Genomic DNA, 22,390 nt, shown 5'->3' with positions numbered 1-22,390 from the left:
GGGGGTTCCTCCTGCCCGTTCTTCCAGTGTGCCTGGATCGCTCGCGCAATGGCCGAGTGTAGCAGAAAGTCACCACGGGGGATCTCGAAGCGGTCAATAAGATCCTGGAAGGACAAGAGCGCTCCGTCCTCGTACAGATCCCCAACCAGCTGCAAGCCGGCATCCTCCCAGGCCGCCAAGCGTGACCAATCCCCTCCATGGGGGAGGGCCGTCAACATCCCCAACGGTATTTCAGGCGCATATGGTATCCTCAGTTGGCCCCGGGCGTGGGCCCGGTTCCAACACAGGCGGATAGTCCGCTCCTCCATCGTCAAGTCCCGCAGGGCCAAACGTTGTCGCAGCGCTATAAAGGATAGAACATGCCTGGCCATGCCCGTCCCCCTCCCGTCTTCCGGGCCCCGGAATTCCCTGGCGATCTCCTGGGTGTAGGTCTGGAGCTGCGCCGCCAGATAATACTTTTCAAAGTCCGGCACCGCGAGCCCCCCCTCGTCTTTCGGCCTCATCAGGGTTTTGAGTGCCACCCGCCGGCGGCCCGAACCCCAGAGGAATCCGACCACCATGGAGCGTAACAGTCGAAACGTGGCCGGCGGGACCCAGATCGGTAGAGTCCGGAAGTAATATAATAGCCGGGGAAGCGCCACCATTTTAAGCAGGGCGATCCGTCCCGCCACCGAGAGCGGCAGCGTGGCCCAAAAGGCCATGCTGCCTCGGAGTGCTCGAATGCTGCGGGCAATGTTCCCATCTAGGAGGTCGGGCTGGTCGTGGTATACAAATACCCCGAGGTATTTGAAGCAGTCGGGTTCCCACCTAATCTCCCTACTTAGGGCAGGGGCGGGAGTGCCCCTGCGTATCGGAAAAAGACAGGTCTTGGGCCAGTTCACTCGGAGGCCCGAGACCTCCCCGAACTCTGTGAGCGCCACCGCCGCTCCACGTAAAGCGTCGAGCGATTCCTCCAGGAAGAGCAACAGGTCGTCCGCATACAGCGAAACATAATGCGGGCCCGCAGGTGTCCACAAGCCCGTATAGTGGGCTCCCGATCGAAGGTGCAGCGCGAGTGGCTCCACCGCCAGCGCAAAGAGAAGCGGGGACAATGAACACCCTTGCCGCGTGCCTCGTTCTACTGGATACCGCGAGGAAATCAGTGGTCCCGCCCTGACCCTGGCCGATGCAGAGGCATATAGAACCGCGGTCCACCTGATGAAGCCCTCCCCGAGGCCGAATCTCCGCAGCACCGAGCAGAGGTAGTCCCACTCCAGGCTATCAAAAGCCTTCTCTAGGTCCACCGACAGGACGACCGGGGACGGGGCATCCATGAATGGTTCCCCTAGCAAACGGAACAATCTGCGAATATTCATAGTTGTGTTCCGCCGTGGGATAAAACCAGCCTGGTCTTCATGCACCAGGGAACTCATGTGTCCCAGCAGCCTCGAGGCCAAGATGCTGCTCAGTATTTTATAGTCCACCGTCAGCATCGATAGGGGACGGTAAGACCCCGGGTCGGACGAGTCTCGACCTGGTTTAAGGAGAGGAACCACCAACGCCTCACACATCGAGCTCGGGAGTCGCCCCAGTCTCTTCGCCTCCCTGTAGACCACCAATAGTCGAGGGGCTAGGAGGTCAGCGTAAGCTGCATAAAACTCCACCGGCAGGCCATCCAGGCCCGGGGTCTTGTTTCTCGCCATCCGTTTAATGGCCCCGCGGATCTCCCCCAATTCAATGTCGGATCCCAGGGCTTTCGCCACTTCTTGCTCCACCGTGCGGAGCTCCAGTGGACGTAGATAATCATCAAGCCGGTCAGGGTCTCGTGCGGAGCGACTACGGTATAAACATTCGTAATACTGCCGGAAGCAGCTAAGAATCTCCGGTTGGGTGTGTACCTCGGTTCCGTCTGCCTTACGCATACTTGTCGTCAATTGGGACTGGCGCGTAGGGTTTGCCAACCACGCCAACAACGTGCTCGATCTGTCTCCCTCCGCGATGGATCGGACCGTGTAGGCCTTATAGTCAAAACAGCGGAGCCGTTCGACCTCTGTGGCCACCTTTTCCCTCGCCTCCGCCGTTTGTATTTGCAATCCCGGGTGTCCCGGACGGCGAAGTTCGAGCTCGCGGAGTTTCCGATCCGCTGCATCTAAGTCAGCTAGGATAACGCGCCTCATGCCCACCTTCTTAGAAATACAGTAACCCCTCACCACTACCTTAAAAGCATCCCACTCTAACACTCTGGTACTCGCGGTGCCGCCGTTGGATGCAAAATACTCTAAAACCTTGTCCCCCAGGTCCGCCCTGAAAACACTGTCCTCAAGGTTCTCGGGTCGCAGCTTCCAGGTGGGCACCGCCGGCGGTCCGGGGAACCAGCGAAGGTCCAGCAGGAGGGGGTTATGGTCCGAAATGGTCCTGGACAAGTACTCAGACCGGACCGCTGCCGAAACCAGTTCGGGCGACCCAAGAAAGCCATCAAGTCTGACATGCAGCTCATGAAGGCTCGAGAAATATGAATAATCCCTAGATGCGGGGTGATGCGCTCTCCAAATGTCCGTCAAACCCCAGCGGGTCTGCCAATCCTGACGACCCTTAGCTGTGCGACGAACCGGAGAATCGGGAAGCGGCGGATGCGAGCGATCAATGTCTACGTCCACTACAGAATTGAAATCTCCTCCAAGCAGGAGGGGCCCGGAGAAGAAGTGGGCCAACGAGCCCGATAACCTGGAAAGGAAGGCAGTCTGGTCTATGTTAGGAGCATACACACAGCAAACGTTCAAGTCCCTCCCTCCTAGGGTGCCCGAGATGGCCACATAACGCCCCTCCGGGTCTATCACTGTTCTCGTGACTTGGAAGGGGACCCCTGCCCTGATCCATATGAGCGCCCCTCTGGCATAAGCGGAGTACGACGTGGAAAAGACCTGCCCCCGCCATCTACGCTGTAGCGCCGCCCCTTCCGCCTTGTTCAGATGAGTTTCCTGCAGCAGCGCCATTTGCACTCCCCTACGCACTAAATAAGCGTGGACCTTATGGCGCCTGGACATAGTATGAAGCCCCCTTACGTTCCAAGTGACACATTTCAAGTTAGCAACATCAGCCATTGTCCCATAACGTTCTCGCACAGTCACCCCATCCGGGTCCCCACAAAGAAAAGACATCATTCCTCCCAGCACTGATGGCGGCCATTTTCCCCAACCAAAACCAAACAACCCAAAAACGAACCAAACCCTCACCCATCCACCCCAGAACAGGACCCAAACTGCACCATCTAGATCCCATCCAAACCTCGCCTTCCAGCAACCCAATAACCCCTACTAATCCCACGGTCGCCACCGTAGGAAGGCCTTAAGGGCCAGGTGCGGGCCGGGCGGAGGCAGTGGGCCCTCGGCGCTCAGGCCACCAGGACTACATCAAGCCCTAAACAGTGCCAAAAACCTCTCTCGGGGCAGAAACAGGGGCACCCCCCCCCTCCCACCCTCCATGTCAGCAGCAATGGACGGCAACCGCCTCCCCCCTGCCGGGCCCCCACCCAAAATAAGGCAGCACACCCCATTACCCTTGTCCATCCAAAAGGTCCTCCACCGATTTTGGTGTGATTACCGGTGTATGGGTACTATCAGTTACTGAGTCCTCCGATTCCGATGGTGCCTCCTCTTCACCCAGGTTTTCCTCCTCCTCAATGGCTTCGTTCCGTGCACCCGACAATTCCGACAATACTTCCAACACCCCCCTCCGCTCCGACGACGTCTCTACAGTTGAGGGCCCTCCCGTGCGGCCGCGGCGATTCCTGATCCTCCTGGATCGCCGTCTCTGTTCCGGCTCATCTGCCTGTTGGGACGAGGAGCCGAAGCCATCTTTCCCAGTCCTGTAAAGCTCGAGCCAGGCACAGACATCCTCCGGGGTGTCGAAGAACTGAGTTTTGTCATCGACTATGATACGGAGCCTTGCAGGGTAGAGAAGCGAGTACTGGATGCCCTCGCTCCTGAGCTCGCGCTTGACCGCCAGGAAGGAGAAACGCTTGCGTTGAGTCTCGTAGGTGTAATCCGGAAAGATGTTCACCTGACTGTTCGCCACTTTGAATGGACCATTATGTCTGGCGGCGTTGAGGATTAAGTCCCTGTCCCGAAAGTGCAATAAGCGCGCCACCACCGGCCTCGGGGTGTGTCCTTGTTGCGGTGGCCGTGCCGGGACTCTGTGGGCACGCTCCAGAGTGTAGAAGGAGGATAGCCCCTCCGGGGCCACCGTGTCACGGAGCCAGGTCTCCAAGTATGTCACCATGTCGCCATCCTCGATCTTTTCCGGGAGGCCCACTACACGAATGTTGTTCCTCCTGTTGCGGCCTTCCGCATCCTCCGCCCTCTGCTCCAGGGTCGCAATTCGGGACAGGGCATCCTTCATCGTCGCAGCCAAGGTTCGCTGCGCCGGCTCCAAGGTTCTCACTGAGCTCTCCACTTCCTTGACCCGGTCCGAAAGTTTGCCATGGTCCGCTCTGAGGAGGCCAAGGCTCGCCGCCACCTGGGCAATGTCCTGTTGGAGGGCCGATCTCGTGGTCGTTATCGCCTCTAGGACGCGGTCGAACTGCTGTTGCATCGACGCGCCACCAGAACTCTTTGGGTCCCCATGCTCCTCTTTGTCCTGGGCTTCCGAGTCCGAGGCGGTCGGGGTAGTCCCCTTGGCTCCTCTAGGTTTCCCCATGTCGCCGGGGGCACTCCGTGAAAGTCCCGGAGTAGGCGTCTCCGGGTGTAGATGTCGACCACGACCCTCCCGGTTACTGATCCTCAAATCGAGTGTGGGAGACCTCCTTCTCCAGGGCCTATGGAGACTTCTCCGCTTCGGCTCACGCCACCGCCACGGGGTCCGAGGGCACCGATGAGGGGGCGGAGACAACCGTCGTCGAGCCGGGCAGGCCCGCTCACCCGCTAGAGATCCGGGGTGAGGGTCACCAACTCCACCGGACGACGTGTGGCGCCAAAGTGTCGCGCCTCCCATGGAAGTGGACCGACCGGGAAGACGTAGCTAGGTGCGGAGTCGCGGGTCGGGTCACCGCCTGGGTCACAAGGCGTCCGCTCCCGGGGTCCCCTATAACGTGGGCATCCACCCGGCCACCCAACCGAGTGCAAACTCGTTGTGGGAAGTCCGATCCAATAGACAGCCAGTGCACAGAGCAGCCGGGGATGGCGAAGTCGGGCGCAAGGCACTGCCTGCGACGCTCCTCCAAGTCAGTGGGTCCGACCAGGGGGACAAAGAAGTCCGGGCGCCATGTTGGGTCGCACTCCGCGACTCCGCAAACTTCGGTTTTACTCCGGAGCAACCCTCATCCGAGCTCCACCAGGGGCCTCGGCAGGTCGTCGTCGGTCCGCTCAGCAGAATGCGGGGTCTGGGGTGCCCCGCAGCCTCAGATTTACAGGATAAACCCGGGCTCAGTCCCGGAGCCGAGCTCTCAGGCGACCATCGCCATCGGCGCCCAAGCCACGCCCCCCGTCAGATGTGCTTTCATATTATCAAGCGGCGCATCTATTGGTCTTAAACGACTGGTGGTATGGCGATAGGGGAGATCCGGCCTATGCTGTTGAGCGGTTTTTGATGGGCTCGGCGTCCCTACATATTTTGTTGTACTCGGCGCCGCTTCGGAGATCCACGCAGGTAGTTTTTTGTGTGTGGAGGCAAGAGTTGCGCAGAATGGGCTGGTGGAACGTGCTTACTCAGGAAACCCCCCTTTGGCGTAATGGTCGTTTGCCCCAAATGGATACGTTGTTGGGCTTTAGGGGGTGGGATGCTATAGGCATCTCTACCCTCTGCGATGTGATATCAGGATGCTCCCTTAAATCTTTTCAAAATTTACAGGATGAATTCGGAATGCCCCGCACCCAGTTCTTTAAATATCTCCAGTTTCGACACGCCCTAGCACCCTACCTGACTGGCCCGGAGCAACTCCCTGAGTTTAATCCACTGGAAGCCAAACTCTTTATGGGGGAATTGCCCGATAAGAAACTATCGCGTATTTACCAGACACTCGTACGTCATTGTTCCTCTGACTTGCATAGACTTAAGGCTGCGTGGGAACAGGACGTGGGGGACTTAGAAGAAGAGGACTGGGCAGAGGCCCTGGCGAGCCCCAGGAGAGCGGCAATCTCCACTCGACTGCGACTGATACAATTTCGGTACTTAACCGCACATACTTCATCCAACAGCGTTTGTGGAGGGCAGGTATGGTTCGTTCCCCCGAATGTCTCCGGTGCGGATCGGAAGTAGGTACACTGCTGCACACAACATGGGAGTGCTGAGATTCTGGGATGGGGTGTTTAGAAGCCTGGCTGAGGTTCTGGCCTGGGAGCTCCACAGGGATCCTAAGTTAGCTCTGTTGCATGTTATGTATGGGGTTGGGGGCAACATGTACAAACGCCACTTATTGCTACTAATGATTCAGAAAAGGGGGTGGTGATGAACAGAGTGTCTGAATTAAGCAGACCTGTGGAAAAATGCAAACCATCTTCCTATCGATGCCCAGGCTGCTGGCGCAAACCGCCTTGGTTCCCATGTTGAGTAATTACCAAAATAAAGAGACGGGCGCTGGAAGCAGGAATCAAGAACAGAGTTTATTACTCATGAGGAGAGCCAGTCATTTCGGACACGAAACACAGTGTCTTTCGGGAGGTGCTCTAACAAGTGAGCTGAGACTCTGGCTTTTTATACTCTACAGAACACATGATAACACAATCAGGACGGTGTGACGCAAAAGGAAAGACATCCCCATAATCCTCGTGGTGATCCTACCCATATACATTCACAATGGGGGCCCTTGACCTGCTGATAAGAGGGGAGGTCAATCACGCAACTGAGTGTTTTGCAGGATGTGTACGCCTGATCATAGCCCAAGGGGTGGGGGTGGCTAAGACCAATAGAGGATCCTTTGAAGAGGAGTGACTTCATACAATAAGGGCAGTAAATGGTATCTCCTGGCTCAGGCGATGGCCTCGGACATATGTGGTCAGCCGGACTCGGGGGAAAAGGGTCATCAAAGGAGTGGTATTAATGCCGCGTGGACAATTGAGTGCGGAGGGAAGGCTTGTCAACAGAGGGGCATTCATGGAAGGGAAGGAGGTGCTGGTCAGGCGCGGCCGTGACCCTCAAGGACAGGGCTCTGCGTAAGAAGAGGGTTTATGACTTGCCTACGTGAGGAGAAGGGAGGGTAGCCAGGGTGGACACAAGGACAGAGTCACACAGAGAGCGAGAGAGATCTTATGACCCGTACATGAGAGCGGGGGGGGGGGGGGGGGGGAGCCGGGGGGGGGGGCAGTCAGGTGCAGCTGGGGGAGGGCTATGTCTGCTAAGGCAAAGGATGCCTCTCCAAGATGGAATAGGGGGCTTTGTGCGAGTCAAGGGGGAGAGTTGCCTTTCACAGCGGGGTCGTGCAGAGGGAGAGGGCTTCATGGTTCATGCATGCGAGGGAGAGAGAGACTTTGAATACACGCGGAAGGGGAGCCAGTGATTCTAATCTTAGGCGGGTAAAAAGGGCCAGGGTGCCTAAAATGGCTGTCATGTATACACGGGTACAGGCCTTTGCCGGCAATAGGATGTAGTTAAATGCTTTACGGTATTTAGGATATGCGCAGGAAGAGGAGTGGGAAAAGGGAAATGAACGTTGCTTATGTACATCAATATGTCTATTTTTCTACAGTCGCCCCTTTTTACATAGCAAAAGTTCATTTTCGTGATCGATGATGGTACATATAAACAGGGACGGTCGCAGAATTAGCATTGTCAATATTAGCATATGGTATATAATCATGGACAGTTGATGTGTTTGGCAGAATACAGCACATAGGAGATTGCATTTGTCGAGTTCCTATCATTTCAAAGCACCACATAGCATAAATGTCTCTGACTAAAAATGTAACCAATGAACAGTTTTGACCAGGTTGATGAGAGCGGAATTCAGCTTAAATACAATATTTCTTCGTCCCAGTGTCTTTTTGTCAGTGAGCCATCACTGGTAGGCTCTAGTCCAAGTACTTTCGTTGGCGCTGTTGAGCACCGGCGGTGGAGCTATGGGTCCAGCTCTGTTCTATCCTTTCGCGTTGCAGGGTGCGGTCAGTCTTCTGCTGTTAGACCACAGTCCTGTTCCCTAAACAATCCGGTTGGCGGCGCCTTATGCTCGGCGCCCACAGTTCTATGGCAGCACCCCATTCCCAGTGGAATGCAGTTCGTTCCTTTTGGCAAAAAAAAGTCACGTGGAGAAGAGGGTGTGTGTTGTTCAAATAGTCGATAGGGGAGAGGGTGGAGCTGGGTCAGAGTTCCTGGGACACGCAAAAGGGACCAAGGGAGCAAAGGATAACAAGCAGGCAGGCCCGTCAATCGGGCCCAAAGAAGGGGGACGGAGACTCCAGGCACGCGTGGGTTCAGCAGACGGAGGGCTTCAAGGCGGCCCACCGTTTTTCATTTTCCACGTTGAAATTGCGGTCTCGTCCCGTATCCTGTTTTTCTACGGCTCCACCTTTGGTCGAGGTCACACGAGTCCCAAGATCCGCAGCCAGGCTGTACGTCACTTCCGACCCATCTCCTTCGGTGATCGTGAATCTTTGAATAGGTACAAGACAATGTTTCAGTGAAATGGCAAAAGAAGATATCTATGCATGCTGAATTCCTCCCTCAATTATACGCTCATCGGTCATAGTCAGAGGTCCATTACCAAGCAGTGCACGTGTCAGTATTCCTACTGGGCTCATGGCAGGTCTATTCATCGTCTTATTTATAAACCAAGTGAGGTTCCCATCAACTGTGCATTACATCATTTTCAGCATTTTTACAGAACATTTCCCATCAGGACTGGCTATCCCTTTTGAACAGGGAGGGGGTGCTATTATCGAGAGTCAGGCAAAACAGGGTCTTCTCGAGGGTCAACAACTACTCATGTGTATCAAGTTTATATTCGGGACAGCAATCGGGGTTTACCGAAAAATGGGGTGGGGCAATCCGGGCGTTGGGAGTTCAATCTGGTCGTTGGCGTTCGCCTCTGAAGAACAGACATAAGGTGCCATTGACATACAGTTCCCCTATAAGTGGCCAGATTTGGGGGACTTTAGTCGTCTTACCTGTCCTTTCCTTCTCAGCCAATTCAAGTTCATTCATTTTTTCAGAAAGGAGAGGCAGTAATATGGCGAGATACAATTATTTTAGGTTTCGGCCAATTTTCGCTGAACACCTTTGCGTTTTATATATATCAAATCAGACTGATGCCGGTGGGGCACAATTTTACAAATGAAAGAGAGAGAATAGGCAGACTCTCATAGAGAGTGAGAGTCGCCAGCAATCTAAACGAGCCATTCGGTACACGTATGACATGTAGGAGAGAGAGAGAGAGAGAGAGAGAGAGAGAGAGAGAGAGAGAGAGACGTGTACAAAAATAGGTCATTTAGTGCGCTCACAACACGGAACAGCAAAGGTTAGGTAACATGCAGATACAGACAGAGGGAAGACATAAATCCGTACATTATACACAAACTCAGACAGGGAGGACGGCACATGTATTACACATATATAAGACATTCACGACAAGACAGGAAACAATTGTTAGCCTACAACATCTGTTTTTATCCGTATATCCTACGTATCTTTGCTATCCTGTTTTATCTATGTGCTTGCTCTTTCTACCCTTCCCCCCTTTCCCTTCTCGCTTGTCACGCCTGCGAGCGTTCCCAATTACCAATACTCACACCTCTGCTGGTCGATCAGTGATTAACCTGGTCGTGCTAGTTACCCATGGTTGGATGTTAAGCCATTTTTCTGTTCCCTCCTGTGGTGGGAAGTTCTCCAGGCTGAGGCAACGGCAAGCATTGATCGGGAGAACAGTCGGGCAGCTTGGCTATATCTATGAGAGTGTGAGAAAGGGGGTAGTGCATTTTGAACATCAGCAATATTTCTAACTTCCTAGACGGGAGGTGCCGTGGCAACCCTTACCTGTATAATTTTGTCTTTGTCCTTTCCCTACCTAGTCAAACGTCCAGTTACATTATTTAGCACGTCATTTCTAGTCAATTTTTCCTCATTCAGTACTTGTCCAGTTTCTATGTCAGTCCATCCTCTCAGTCGCTATGTCCTAAGGAGGAACAGTCATGTTAAGCCTACGTCTTTAAAAAGTTTATCTGTTATAACGACTAAACACAGATTTCCCCTTTTCCCTTCTTCGTCGGTGGTCCGACCGTCGCTCTTCCATACTTCAGTCGACGTTCTGACGTGACCTGCAGAAGGGAGGAAAAGAAGGGGTAGGGGGGGGCAGCATTCAAAGCACATCATCATGCAGTAGTTCGAAAATGTTTTACCTACCATATACTCGCCCTATCTCCTCGTACCGCATTCCCTTGCTCCTTCGGCATTTCAGCCCAGAGGGACCAGTGGTGTCATATAGATAATCATTGACGATCTGAGTATCCACATGAGCTACCTGGTCGTAACCATCTTTATCGGGTGCAAGGGTGACGGTCAGAAGGCATTTTCTGTGGTGTCATTTTTAAGGGTATCTGAAAACACTTTTCCGGTTGCTTGTGGTACATAAGGTAGCTGCCAAATATCTGATCTCTTTTGATCTACATCCATCATCATACTTAATCTTCGCTCGCAGTAGTAAGGCATTACAAAACTTATTAATGCAACTGCAACGACCATGCTTTCTCCTTCAAAATACTTTTAATAAACGGAATTGGTAGCAGTTCATTTCATAAAGTGCAGCAGTGCAAATAAAATCGTATTGAAATTACCTTACAGAGCAGACATGGTGCATGTCAAAAATTCATTATTAATCAATTCATAATTCATTATCCAATACTCATTCTTTATCTAAATTACACCAATTCATTTTCCAACTCATAATCGGTACCCACCCTAAGTCAATTCATTGTCCAAGCACATGCTCAATATCCTTCATATCTACTTTCATTATCCAAAACGTTATATATATATATCTCGGGGTTAAAAAGTTGCAAGGTCATGGTACAATAAAGTTCATTCAAAAACTCTCATTTTGTGTCGGCGCCATTTTTGGGTGGGGTCAGGCGAGTTCCAGCACAGTCAGGATGTCTCTAGTCTTGCATGGCTGGCCCTGAGCCTTCCGTTGGGACTTCAAAAAATTTTGTGCTATAAGGTTAACAGTCTAACAATATGGACCATGAGTCAAAGAGTGGGAAGGGCGGCAACAATTTTCCTACCGGGTCATCCTGGTGTTCCTCCGGAACTGAACAAGTCTGTGCCGTGGCTGCATTTTAGCCATTTCTAATCCGAGGCTGGTGCCGGCAGGAGTTGCACCGATGTCGTGGTTCCCGGTGAAGGGGGCGGGGGCACCCATGCGGGGGGTCGGGGGCCCCCCGGCTCTTATAGAATCTTCAAGGTCGAGGAGAGGCGATATGGAGCGAGTGCCCGTCCTGGGCAGAAGACCGCTTTATGATGTTGACCCTCTTTAAGTAAGAGTATTGGGGTGTCGCTGGAAGCCTCCACCTGGAGGGAGGTGGGGGAGGGTCGTTCGCGCCGCCTCCCCCTTCCAGCGACCCCGCGCCGTTCCTCGGCTCCGTCGTCTTCGATATCGGCCATGCCAGCCATTGATGATGGGGGGGGGGGTGGTCGGCGGCTGAGGCAAGACAGCCCCCCCCCCCCCCTTTTCCTTGACATGTGGCGGGACTACCTGTGCCTATGCAGGCGGCGGCATGCGGTGAATTTGGCATGTGGCAGGACTACTTGATTTGCTGCCGTTTTCGCCTTGGCTTCGGCCTTTGACAAACAGGCGATGGCATGCGGCGAATTCGAAATGTGGCGGGACTACTTGATTCGCCGCCGTTCTCGCCTTCGGCTTCTGTCTTCTTCGTGGGTCAGACCAGGCGAGAGACAGAAGGGGGGGGGGTGGTCGGTGGCTGAGGCAAGACAGCCCCCCCCCCGTGGCCTGCAGGGCAGCGGAAGAGGAGAGAAGGAGAGGACTCTGCCATTCTTTGGACCGCCTGCCCAACATCATCTCCTCCCAATCGTGGTCAGGCGGGACCCTCGTACCTCGAGGCCTCGCCTTCCGGATGGGCGTAACTGCAGACCTGCTGCACTTCGGGAGTTTTCCGGAATGGGGGTAGGTATCTATTTGATTGTTTCTATTTCATGTGACCGTTATTTGGGCGTGGCGGGCAATGAGGCAGGCATGTTGGGAGCAGGAACAGGCAGTGAAGCCTAGCTGCCCCGTGGCTATTTTTGCTGTCAAACTTTTCGCCATTTTATATTTCTTGTTACGAACTATCTCTAATGTTTCTTATTTTTAGTGAAGTCAAAAGCTCATCAGGGGGTTACTGACTTAGCCTGATTTCCTTTTTATTTTTCTTTCTCTTCCTTAGCGTGTTTCGAGCTAAAGCTTTCTGTTAGTAGGGAACGGTGATCACTTCATATTTTTATGTGTCCTTTTCACTGGGGGGGGTGGTACATCTGGACGGACCAGACGAGTCCCCTCCGATAAATGGTCCGGGGTGGAACGAGATTATCGATCAAAAGGGCAACATATATTCCTTCATTAGGGTATCATCCTGGACGGACCAAGCGATGTACTTCCATTTACCAGGGTAGCCTCCTGGACGGACCAGTCGGTCTATTTCTACTAAATGGCCCATGAGTAGAGAGCATATGTCCTCCATAAGAGTAGTCTCCTGGGCGGACCATGCGAGCTACCCCACAATAACCAACCAGTGGGGAGTGGGTAGGACTGACGAATTCACAAAGGGGCATAACCTACCCTTTTCTGCTTGCAAAGACTAGATAGAATATCTCTATTCCACGTTGTTTGCAGGCGGAAAATACCTCAAACGAAACAATGCCTGGAACAACAATGTCCAGGTTTTCAATCAATCAGTGGGGAGAAAAACAGGCATGACGGATTACAACGGGGACAAAAAGTCTGCATTACCTGCCCTTCGCTATCCAAAAAGGAAGACAGAATATTTCTACTCGTCTCAGTTTGTAGACAGGGAAGATCTCAAAAGAACAACCATCGACTATCAACCGACTTCAAACAATTCCCAAAGGACAACAATCGGTTATCAATCGACTTCAAACAATTCAGTGGGGAGAAAGGTAGGCATGACGGCTTAATACCGGGGACAAAAGTCTACATTACCTACCCTTCTCTATCTGCAAAGAGGGACGACGTTCCTATTCGCCGCTGTTTGCAAACAGAGAATGTCTCGTTCTCAAAAGAGAACCAATATGTCAAGTAGCCCTCAGAGCTAAATGAACCAATACCAACAATGCCAGTATACAAATACCGGTTTTCAATACAAACAATCAACCAATCAGGTGGACAGAGCCACCCTACCAATCAGGCGTAAAAACACCCTACTTAATCTTACCCGGACCGGACCATACGGATAGTTCTTCGACTTCCTCCTCCAGCGCCCGATCGTTCTCTTACTCCATGTAGCATTCCTGTGGGATTCCAGTCAGGACAATAGGTCACTTGAAGAGAGGTCCGTTCAGAATTGGTGAAGTTCTATCGATCGGCCGCCGGGCGAGGGCCCTCTCAAGGCAGGCATGCCCCGATCATTTAGACGTTCACTTCTTCGTCTGGATCTCTCTTACCGAACCCTATGTCACTGATGGGCCCCACGTTGGGCGCCAATTGTGGAAAAATGCAAACCATCTTCCTATCGATGCCCAGGCTGCTGGCGCAAACCGCCTTGGTTCCCATGTTGAGTAATTACCAAAATAAAGAGACGGGCGCTGGAAGCAGGAATCAAGAACAGAGTTTATTACTCATGAGGAGAGCCAGTCATTTCGGACACGAAACACAGTGTCTTTCGGGAGGTGCTCTAACAAGTGAGCTGAGACTCTGGCTTTTTATACTCTACAGAACACATGATAACACAATCAGGACGGTGTGACGCAAAAGGAAAGACATCCCCATAATCCTCGTGGTGATCCTACCCATATACATTCACAATGGGGGCCCTTGACCTGCTGATAAGAGGGGAGGTCAATCACGCAACTGAGTGTTTTGCAGGATGTGTACGCCTGATCATAGCCCAAGGGGTGGGGGTGGCTAAGACCAATAGAGGATCCTTTGAAGAGGAGTGACTTCATACAATAAGGGCAGTAAATGGTATCTCCTGGCTCAGGCGATGGCCTCGGACATATGTGGTCAGCCGGACTCGGGGGAAAAGGGTCATCAAAGGAGTGGTATTAATGCCGCGTGGACAATTGAGTGCGGAGGGAAGGCTTGTCAACAGAGGGGCATTCATGGAAGGGAAGGAGGTGCTGGTCAGGCGCGGCCGTGACCCTCAAGGACAGGGCTCTGCGTAAGAAGAGGGTTTATGACTTGCCTACGTGAGGAGAAGGGAGGGTAGCCAGGGTGGACACAAGGACAGAGTCACACAGAGAGCGAGAGAGATCTTATGACCCGTACATGAGAGCGGGGGGGGGGGGGGGAGCCGGGGGGGGGGCAGTCAGGTGCAGCTGGGGGAGGGCTATGTCTGCTAAGGCAAAGGATGCCTCTCCAAGATGGAATAGGGGGCTTTGTGCGAGTCAAGGGGGAGAGTTGCCTTTCACAGCGGGGTCGTGCAGAGGGAGAGGGCTTCATGGTTCATGCATGCGAGGGAGAGAGAGACTTTGAATACACGCGGAAGGGGAGCCAGTGATTCTAATCTTAGGCGGGTAAAAAGGGCCAGGGTGCCTAAAATGGCTGTCATGTATACACGGGTACAGGCCTTTGCCGGCAATAGGATGTAGTTAAATGCTTTACGGTATTTAGGATATGCGCAGGAAGAGGAGTGGGAAAAGGGAAATGAACGTTGCTTATGTACATCAATATGTCTATTTTTCTACAGACCACTCTTACCCAGTCCAAAGATCAGGGCTTGATCCATCACCGTTTTTTAGCTCACTGCACCATCCCAGCTCAGAACCTGGCTACATGCAAATTAGTCTGTCCCTGGCCCAGTGCATCATGGGAACAGGGCAGACCAGACTACCAAGCCAATTCTTATACTGGGAAGGAAACAAGCTTCCGGGGACCGGTTTCTGGCATTTCAGCCGTCTTCGGCCCGGCTTGCTTGAATCCTGATGGTGTAATGAGCAAGGGACTCACATCTGAGCATACCCTTCCACGCTTATGGTGGACAAAATGATTCAGAAAAGGGGGTTCATCACCACCCCCTTTTCTGAATCGTTTTTGGCCACTATAGGTGTGGCAGGGTATACTCAGACATGAGTCCCTTTCTCACTGCACCATCAGGATTCAAGCAAGCTGTAGCTTGTCTCCTTTCTGGTGAAGAATTGGCTTGGTAGTTTAGTCTGCCCTGTTCCCATGATGCACTGGGCCAGGGACAGACTGATTTGCATATAGCCAGGTTCTGAGCTGGGATGGTGCAGTGAGATAAATAACGGTGATGGATCAAGCCCTGATCTTTGGACTGGGTAAGAGTGGTCTGCTTAATTCAGACACTCTGTTCATCACCACCCCCTTTTCTGAATCGTTACTTATTGCTACTAGGCTTTATGTTGGCAAAACGTGACATAGCCAAAGCTTGGAAGGCACCCAGGCCCCGTCATTGGCCCCCTGGAAGAACAGCATAGACTTATGTATGGGGCTAGAACACCCTATATTTATAGCCAGGGGATGTCCTCAAAAACACTATAACATTTGGAAGAGGTGGGCCGATTATCGGGGTCTGGATCTGGACCCACCGCCTGAAGGGGCCACCCTCCCGACTCTTTGATATGCTGGACTTTGTAATACGTTTGGTGCTTTTGTGGACATGGCAAGCTCTGTATGTGGACAATATGTTGTAAAGTGGGGTAAGCAGCAGCGCATGGGGGTGGGACTTGGGGGTGGTGGGGGGCTATGTAGTTGTTTTTCCCTTTTTTTTCCCCTAAAATTTGCTGAAGAAATTGCTGATTTATTGATGATGGCAGTAGACTCTGGATGGCAGAGCTTTGCATAACGTGTGTTCAGACAATAAAATCTGTTTAAAAAAAAGAAATTACATTCCCAAGCACCAGAAGGATCCGCGACGGGACATTCAAAGTTGAACGTTCGTTCCCTATTTTGTTTGAGATCCAGGAGGAATCAGAGTCATTCTAGTGGGTCAGCCTTCGCCTTATTCCAAATCTTTGGGAAGTAGAAGAAAAAAACACAAGAAATCTAAGCAGGACTCTGCCTCTTCCTGCCACTCACACTCCCATGAGAAGGTGTTGGGATGGAACCATACATTTCTAACTTGCTCCCTAGATCATCTGACTTCGAAGCCAGTCCCACAACTTGTTCTAGCACAACCAGAATTTCCAGGGCTTTCTGCCATCCTAAGCAGATCAAAAACTTTGCGCAATCATTCTTCTATTGTTTGAATCTTTGGTAATTCCCTCTGGCACACCAATAGGCCCTTCTCTGGTGCCAGTCTCAAATCAACCTTCGGCAGCATGGTCTACGTTGGTTCTCGGTTCACCAACGCCGATGTTGACTCTGTTGATGCCGGATGAGAAGGCCCCAATTGTTTTCTCTGGTTTCAAGTCGGTTCAACCTCGATCATAGTAATTTCCGACTGCCCTTGAAACTCCATTGCCTCCACTTGATCTACCACCAAACCGGCAACAGCACAACCTGCATTCCCTGTTATGAATGGATTTGTATAAAAATTACGATGTGGGTGATGAGATTGGACAACCTTATCATGAGGAAAATTGGTATGATGACCTGCAGGAGGCTAGTGGCCTTGGTACCTCCCAAGTCTGATCTCTTCTCACCCTCTGGCCCTGCCACTGAGGGGAGTACTTCCCATGCCATGGTTATACATGGAACGGCCAAACTCCTTCACCTCCAGCTCCCCACTGTGAAGGTCAAGACCAATGTACTTACAGAGGGTCTTCAGCCAGCATTGATCTACTGAGCCCCTCTTACAATGATGTCCTTACGGATATATTGTTGGGAAAATTGGTCAAACTTTGCTTTAGCCCCCTGGTCAACCACCAAAGTGCACGATTCCACCGCTCTGCCCAGGCACCCCTGCATTTCTATCACCGCACCACTACATTGAAAGCTTGTTCGTGCAGGCATCTGCTAACAAGACTAGTCCCAACACATTCCCAATGACTCCCCCTCCCGATAGGAAGTTGAAACGGATGGAGACATTCAGTGAGAGGGTTTTCTTATCCACCAGCTTGCTGCTCAGGTCAGTGAATGCCAGCTGCCTGATGGGGCCCTATTCTCATGGCCTTTGGGACTTGGTGGTTCAAGTCCTTATAGGTGTCCCCAGTGATCTCTGACCAGTCCTCACCCAGGTCAAACAAGACGGGCATGACACAGCTAAGTTCAGAATTCGTTGTGGTTTAGGCACCACCGATTCCATCGGGTGGCTCATTGGCACTAGTTTTGCCATTTGCTGCCATGCTTGGGTGCTGTCCACCAGACTTGCCCATTTGGGGACAAAGAAGACTCCGCCCTCAAGCAGTTCATGGAGCGCAGGATCACAGCATGCTTCTTGGGATTATCTGACCCACCTCGCCAGCCACATCAGGCCTGCCATCCCTTTTGTTGCATTGCAGAGGTGCCCCATAATGTCAGCCAATCCAATCCCTGCATGGCACCTAGTAGTTCCAGGGTTGCGGTAGTGGTTCCCACTACCCCTGCCAAGGCAGCTACGTGGGCATCCCTCCATACGTTCACGAAGCACTATTGCCAAGCAGCCAGGGTTGCCCGAGAGGGGCATTTTGCCCACTCGGTCCTGCAGCATGTGCGCAAACCCCTTTATGGTGCCCTAGTGGAGCACAGCCACCCAGTAAGAGATTAGATCTGACAATTTTTGCCAGGATGGCAGGCTATAACCTCAGACAGGAGGTTGCAGCAGGACTACTGCACCCTCCTTTTCCTTTTTGCACTGCTGCACCTTCCACCATCAACTGACAGAGGATCATCTTTCTGTTTTTCAGCAGGAAGTGCAAGCCCTTTGGCTAAAGGGGATATTGAGAGGGTGACCACACCAGAAGTAGGACATGGTTGTTATTCCTGCCTTTCTGTTGCCAAAGAAGGAAGAAGGCCTTAGTTCAATTTTAAATCTGCACTCTCTACGCCAAATTCAAAATGCTCGCACTAGCCCAGTTCTTGTCCACTCTTGACCCTGGAAACTGGATGGTACTGTTAGACCTGCGATTTGTGATGAGACAGAAGCATTTTCAATTTGCTGTGCTCCCCTATGGTCTTGATAGTCCCCCTCAGATGTTCACGAAAGTGATGACAGTGGTAGCAGGGCATTTTCGGAGGTCAGGGGTGCCAGTTAGGTTTCCTTAATTCAGCAACTGGCTGATAAAGGCGGGCTCACCCCAGACAGTTGTCAACCACTTGCAGTCTATGGCGAACCTACTGTCATCTTTGGGGTTCACTATCAACATGCCAAATTCACACATTACTCCATCTCAGATGCTCCCTTTCATCCGAGTCATTCTGGACATGATTCGATTTCATGCCTTTCCCCCAGGAAAAAGAGTATTAAACATTCAGGCTATGATCCCGATCTTTCAACCTTGGTCCTGTATTTCAGTGAAGTGGACTGAGAGACTACTAGGACTGATGGCCTCCTGCATTCTACTGGTTGTGCACGCTAAGTGGCATATGCAGCCTTTGCAGTGGAATCTGTAGTTTCAGTGGGTGCAACATTAAGGAGACTATCGGGCCACGTTCATATTTGAGATGAGACTGCGAAAGACCAGCAGTGGTGGTTACTGGACCAGCAGTGGGTCAGCTGCAGCCTCCTCTCAATTCCCCACCCAGAGCTCACAGTGGTGACCGATGCATCGCTACTGAGTTGGGGTTCCCATCTGGGAGAGGTGGAGATCTGAAACCTCTGGTCTCTGGCGGAGTCCCAGCACCATAACAACCTTCTAGAGCAGAGGGCCATCTGCTTGGCATTCAAAGCCTTCCTTCCATTCATCAAGGGGAGGCTGGTACAGGTGCTTATGGACAAATCCACCGCCGCATGGAACTGCAACAAGCACAGCAAGATGTGGTCACGGACCCTGAGCCAGGAAGCCCTGCACCTCTGCAAATGCTGGAGCACCACAAAATTTCCCTTGTGGTGTACCACCTGGCAGGATCATTGAATACCATGGCGGACGAGCTTAGCCGTCTGCACCAAGTGGATCATGAGTGGCAGTTACACCTGTAGGTGGCTCACATTCTCTTCCGTGAGTGAGGAAAATCTGTGATCAATCTGTTCGCCACCGCTGAGAGCGTGCAACATTGGAGTTTCCAAGGCATCTCTGACTCAGACACGTTTCGCCTTGAGTAGAACACTGAACTCCTGAATGTCCTTCTCCCAATACCACTCCTTCTCAAAGTTCTCAAGAAGGTGAAGTGCGACCTGATCCAAGTCATCCTAATGGCTCCAGATTGGACAGAGAGAGTATGGTATCAAAATTGTGCCAGGAGGCCCTGCACCTCTAGAATCATTGCTAACTCATCAGGGTATTTCTCTGACCATACACCACCTGGCATCATTTTGTAAATTCAAGGCGGACAAATTTGGCCGATGACACGTATTGAATCACGAATGGCAGCTGTACCAAGAGGTGGCGGAGGCCATCTTATACCAGTGTGGAGATCCATGACTCAATCTCTTCACCAGCGCCGAGAACGTTTAGTGTCAACACTTTGACATGCTGGAGTTCCAAAGAAGGCTCTCTTTCTCAGACTCATTCCACCTAGAGTCTGGCACGGTACTGATGTATGCTTTCCTGCTGCTACCGCTCCTGCCCAGAGTTCTGAAGAAAATCAAGAACGACAGGCCCAAGTCATCCTAATGTTCCGGATTGGGCACGGAGAGTGTGGTAACCAGAACATCTGGGCTTCAGCACCTGCCCTCTGGTCAGATTGTCCTTCGAGGAGGAACTGCTATTTCAGTAACCTGGCAGGGTTCTGCACCCGGACCTTTGCAGTCTCCATTTTCATGCTTTGAGTTTGAAGGGCGAAAGCTGATCACATACGACTTTCCTTCAGAGGGTTGGTGTCATCATGGCAGCCAGCCATCCATTGACAAAACTGTATACGCTTGTTGTAGGGACAAAATTTGAATCGGTGCTCTGTAGTTACATCCCCTCCAGGCAAAGTTATCTGATGTTTTGTTATTTGTTTAATCCCTGACCTGGCAAGGCTTTTCTCTAGACACAGGTAAAGGGGCTGTTCTGCTTTTTTGATGTTGCCGGATCAGCTCTCATTGTTTAAGTCTCCAGTTGTTGGGCACTTTTTGAAAGGTTTACAAGATTTGTTTCATTCATTTTCCTCTGTCATGCCAATGTGTGACCTTAGCCTGGCATTTACGTTTCTATTGTGCAATCCCTTCAAGCCACTTCACAACTGTTCCTTGCGGCTTCTCACCCTCAAGACGGGGATCTTAATTGCCATTACATTGACATGGGGTGTGAGTGAGTTTCAAGCTCTCTGTGTCAACCCGTCGTACACCATCTTCTTTTCAAACAAGCTGTTTTTTCATGTCTAAAGTTGTGACCCCATTCCATGTCAGTCAGACCACCACTTTGCTGGCAGTCTATGCTCCGCCTCACACCTGTATGGAGACTCTCTATTGCTTAGACCCCAAGAGAATGCTGAGCTTTTACATGGCTCATACCAAAGAACACCGGGTGGATAATCAGCTCTTGTGCCGTTCTCTGGAGTGAAAAAAAGTCAAGGCTCTGCAAAGAGAGCCATCTCCCACTGGATCATACTCTGCATTAGGATCTGCCATGCACTGGCTAAAAATCAGCCCCAGAAGGTCTGCTTGCTCATTCTACCTGGACCAAAGCTGCTACCACTGTATTGGCACGCAAAGTGGCTGTCCTGGACATATACCAGGCAGCTACGTGGGCATCCCTCCATACGTTCACGAAGCACTATTGCCAAGCAGCCAGGGTTGCCCGAGAGGGGCATTTTGCCCACTCGGTCCTGCAGGACTTTTTGGTTTTAGTCCATCCATAGTCCCACCTCCAAATAGGTGCTACTTTGGAATCTATTCAGAAGGTGAGGAATCTGGGACTAGAAGTCTATAATCAAAAGAATAAGTTACTTAGCATTCTTCCTTGTAGAGTCTCTATCTAGCCCTAGATTTCTCATTGGCCCTCCTAACCTCCCCTTTCTGCGGTTGACCTCTATCCATTACGAATATCCAAAGACTAGGAATCTGCACAATGGTCACACCAATATCCATTTGGGGGGTCTGTGTCTGGGGACTCAGACAGTCTCTAAAGCAACTGACAGCATGCAAGAGTGGCGCATATATAGGCTCCACATATCATTTTGGAGCGCAACGGAATCGGTGCTGAGCCTCACGGTGCCACCCACCGAGATGCAGGAGTACTGCTGAAAAGTTTCCGGATCCAGACTGATGCCTAGGGAATATTTAAAAGGTGTGAAATCTGTGGTTAGATAGAGTCTCTACCAGTGAGTGTTACCAAAGGTAAGTAACTTCTTCATCTAGCGCCTAGTTTCCTGCACTTTGCTGTTCACCTGCCAGAGCTGGGGCCTAGCATGTCACCATATTGCCTGCAGAACTCTCCTAGCTGTTGATGCCCCCATGCCATCCCCTTAATAAGAATCTTGCTTGATCATATAATGTCAGCAATAACGTCAGTTCTCTGGCGAGAGTCAGATTAATTCTGCCTCCTCCATTAGTGCCCCGGTTCCTCTGGGCAAACATAGAGCTTCTAAGTGAGAAGCTCTGCTATGTACTTTTTTTTTATTACCGTTGTACTCTGCTGAAGCAGTGCTGATGACCATCTCCCCTTTCATGATTACCACACTTGCCATTTTTCTATCTTTAGCCACTAACCAGGTTAAAATCCTATCTGAATTTTTGTATCCCCATGTCAACTCCAGATGGGTAATTTGAAATCAAGTTGAATATTGATTGATCCTGTGCTCGAGCATGTAAGGCCTCTCAGTTGTGTTCCTTCAGACAGAGGTCAGGTGATCATTTCACCAGAATCTGCCCCTAAGAATAAATGTGTTTTTATCAACACAAGGACTCTGGTCAGGCACCATTTGGAAGTGGCTGAACTAATAGACTCCCATCAGTTTGACATTGTCTTTGTGACAGAGACTCGGGCAGATCAGTCTGGCAGGTCCTGAAATTACTGCTTTAGTTCCACTTAGCTTCAGGATTCACAGGCTTGACAGGAAAGGTGGTAGGCTCGCTATTATTTACCGGGGTATTTACGCCGCTATCTTGTCTCCGATTCCCAACACTGAGTTTGAAGGCTTGATTTTTAAATTCGAACTTTCCAAATCTCAGTCATTCAATGGTCTCTTACTGTATAGACCACCAGGCCAAAAAACGCACTTTCTTGATGCAATTGTCCAGTCCTTAGAATCTTCTCTCGCTACTACTGATTTCACTCTATTGGAGGCGATGATACTGAT

This window comes from Lissotriton vulgaris, chromosome 5, assembly GCF_964263255.1.
Source record: "Lissotriton vulgaris chromosome 5, aLisVul1.2, whole genome shotgun sequence".
NCBI classification, from domain to species: Eukaryota; Metazoa; Chordata; class Amphibia; order Caudata; family Salamandridae; genus Lissotriton; species Lissotriton vulgaris.
The sequence above is the reverse complement of the archived record's forward strand: the minus strand, read 5'-3'. Positions refer to the sequence as shown.